We start from the raw sequence: 2,478 nt of genomic DNA, 5'->3' as shown, positions 1-2,478 counted from the left end.
CCTAATTAATCTTTTGCTTAGAAATTTATAAGGAACTAATCCTCCCTTTCTTGGATCAACAATTGAAGCTATCAATTAATTAAATTGTGAGATTGTTCTTTCTTTCTTTATTTCTCAAGTATTGTTTATGTCTCTTGCTCATATCTTAATATTATTGTTTGTTTTTGCTAATCTAATCAATTAGTAATTATTTCCTTTAATCTATTGCAAGTTTAGATATTGAATCCGTAATTGTTCAATTATCTAGACTAAAGTAGAAAACTTTACCCTAATAATTTGTATGCGTTTCATCGTTATTAGGACGAAGTACAGACTAAACATATAATTCGAATCGTTAACCGCGTGTGTTAAAGATCGTTATCTTTATTGCTTCCTTTGATTGTTAATGCTGCTGTTGGATTAAATCTAGACGCGCGGATTTGATTGTTCAATAATTAGGGTCTTCTAATAGCGCGTTTCGAGTTAGTTGACTAAACTTAAGAGGGAGAAGGAAAATTGTATTTCCACAATAAAGTATTTGAGAGTAATTGAATTAAAGATAATCGAAGACCAATTAGATTGTTGATAGTGGATGTTTGTTGACCCAAGACCTTTAATCAACTGAATTCATGTTATTTACTTATTGCTTTGTCTTATTAGTTCATTATTAGTTATAATCAATCAACCCCCCCCTCTCTTGATATTTGTACTCTATATTATTACACATTTAATTATATCGCCTTCTCTGTGGATCAATCCTTATTACCATATACTATATTTAGTTTAAGGTCATAAGTGTTATAAATATTATCTTTGGGAGCATACGACTTCGGCTCACCAAAGGACAAGAAAAAAACAGGTGCTCATGATCTTTAGCTCCATCATCACATAATAAACAGGTTGTGTCACTGCAGATATGCATTCTATTGAGCCTATCCAATGTCAACAAAAGAGATTGAACATATAACCAGCTTATAAACTAGTGTTTTGGAACGCCAGCTGAGTTCCAAACATAGCTATGCCAGTCCACTGCTGCATCCTCTGAGCCAAGCCAGTTATAACCTTTGGCAATCGAGTATTCACCATCTTTTTGTAGCCAATCAATATTAACATAGCCACGGAGTAGATTTTCCGTAACTCTGCAAATTCTCTTCCATCTCCAACTGCTTCCTTGAGGTGGTTTATAAATAGTCCAGTTCATTCCTTTTAAGTAAGTGCAGTGCACCCACTTAACCCACAAATGATCTTTCTTATCCATCAACCACCAAACATATTTGCCCACAGCCGTAACATTCCATCTCCTAATATCACAAACCCCCGACCCCCCTGTTCTTTAGGTAAATAGGCTTGCCTCCAAGAAACCAGTGCAGGGGATTGGGAATTTGAATCTCCCTTCCATAAAAGCTCCTACAAATACCCTCTATTTTTGTCATAATACTGGATGGGATAATATAAATACTAACCCAGTAGCTATGAAGAGTTCTAAGCACACTCTTGATCAATACTAACCTCCCTGCATAAGATAGTTTTTTTTTTTTTACCCCAGAGCTCTTATCCTATCTACTACCCTTTCCAATAACATATTACAGTCAAAAACAGACAGCTTCTTTGCAGAAATAGGTACTCCTAGGTATTTTTAACATTAAATAAATACTTTTATATAAGTTGTGGGTGACATATTTTTAACATTATAATTTCAGAAAACATGAAAAAAATGAAAACAAGAAAGATCCAACTCGACAAATGGAGACGCAAAGATGAATGGGTGTACTATTTACAATTAATGTCATATTTAATTAATAGCATAATATTATCAATACTAATAACAATAAAAAATATAATCTATTAACAACGGAGTATGCGATTAGTATTTACAACTCCTAAAATTAATATGGTAAAATAAAAAGGAGAAAAAGGATTTTAAAAGAGGAGAAAAACAAATTAAATCCGTAAAAAGGGTTCAAAACAAATTTAAAGATGACAAATTTGAAATTCCTAACAACAATAAATACCTCCATAAAGATTCAAGAATGTTTTTATCAATTCTTCTCTTCTTAGATGAGAATCCTGCTCTTTTGACCTGATCCACATTATCCGTCAATCAACGGTCTAGATCATTATTGAGTAATTGATAATGTAATTAAAATAATTATTATCCTTGGAATAAAGTAAGAATATTGGAAATGGGAGGAGGAAGAAGAAAAAAAATTACTCCGTAAAAGAGATGGAAATATGAAGTTCATAGTGAGCGGCGGAGGAAGAAGTAAATAGGGTTTTAATGAGGAGTGATAGTGAATTTGATCTTTTTCACTTCTTATTAGAGGATCTCACAAAAATAATGGAAGGTGTTAAGGTATAGTTAGGGTGCAAATTCTTTTTATTAGTTTACATATATCGCCTAATGTTTATGGAGATTAGACTCATTTTAGCAATTGTTGCATATAAATGATTATGTATACAATTTTTTTATACATTACTTTATTAATCGTACATCTTACT

General features: G+C 32.2%; 1 long non-coding RNA gene across 1 annotated transcript; it reads right to left on the bottom strand.

Annotated features, from left to right (window-relative positions):
• Positions 1 to 847: 847 nt before the first annotated feature.
• On the bottom strand, positions 848 to 2,269 carry LOC141627395 (uncharacterized). The gene is made up of 2 exons (XR_012536963.1): positions 1,992 to 2,269; positions 848 to 1,386 (listed from the first exon to the last, which is right to left on the bottom strand). It is a non-coding gene; the product is annotated as an uncharacterized LOC141627395 (long non-coding RNA).
• Positions 2,270 to 2,478: the final 209 nt, after the last annotated feature.

The sequence above is a fragment of the Silene latifolia genome, chromosome Y, assembly GCF_048544455.1.
Source record: "Silene latifolia isolate original U9 population chromosome Y, ASM4854445v1, whole genome shotgun sequence".
Taxonomy (NCBI): Eukaryota; Viridiplantae; Streptophyta; class Magnoliopsida; order Caryophyllales; family Caryophyllaceae; genus Silene; species Silene latifolia.
The sequence above is the reverse complement of the archived record's forward strand: the minus strand, read 5'-3'. Positions and strand labels throughout refer to the sequence as shown.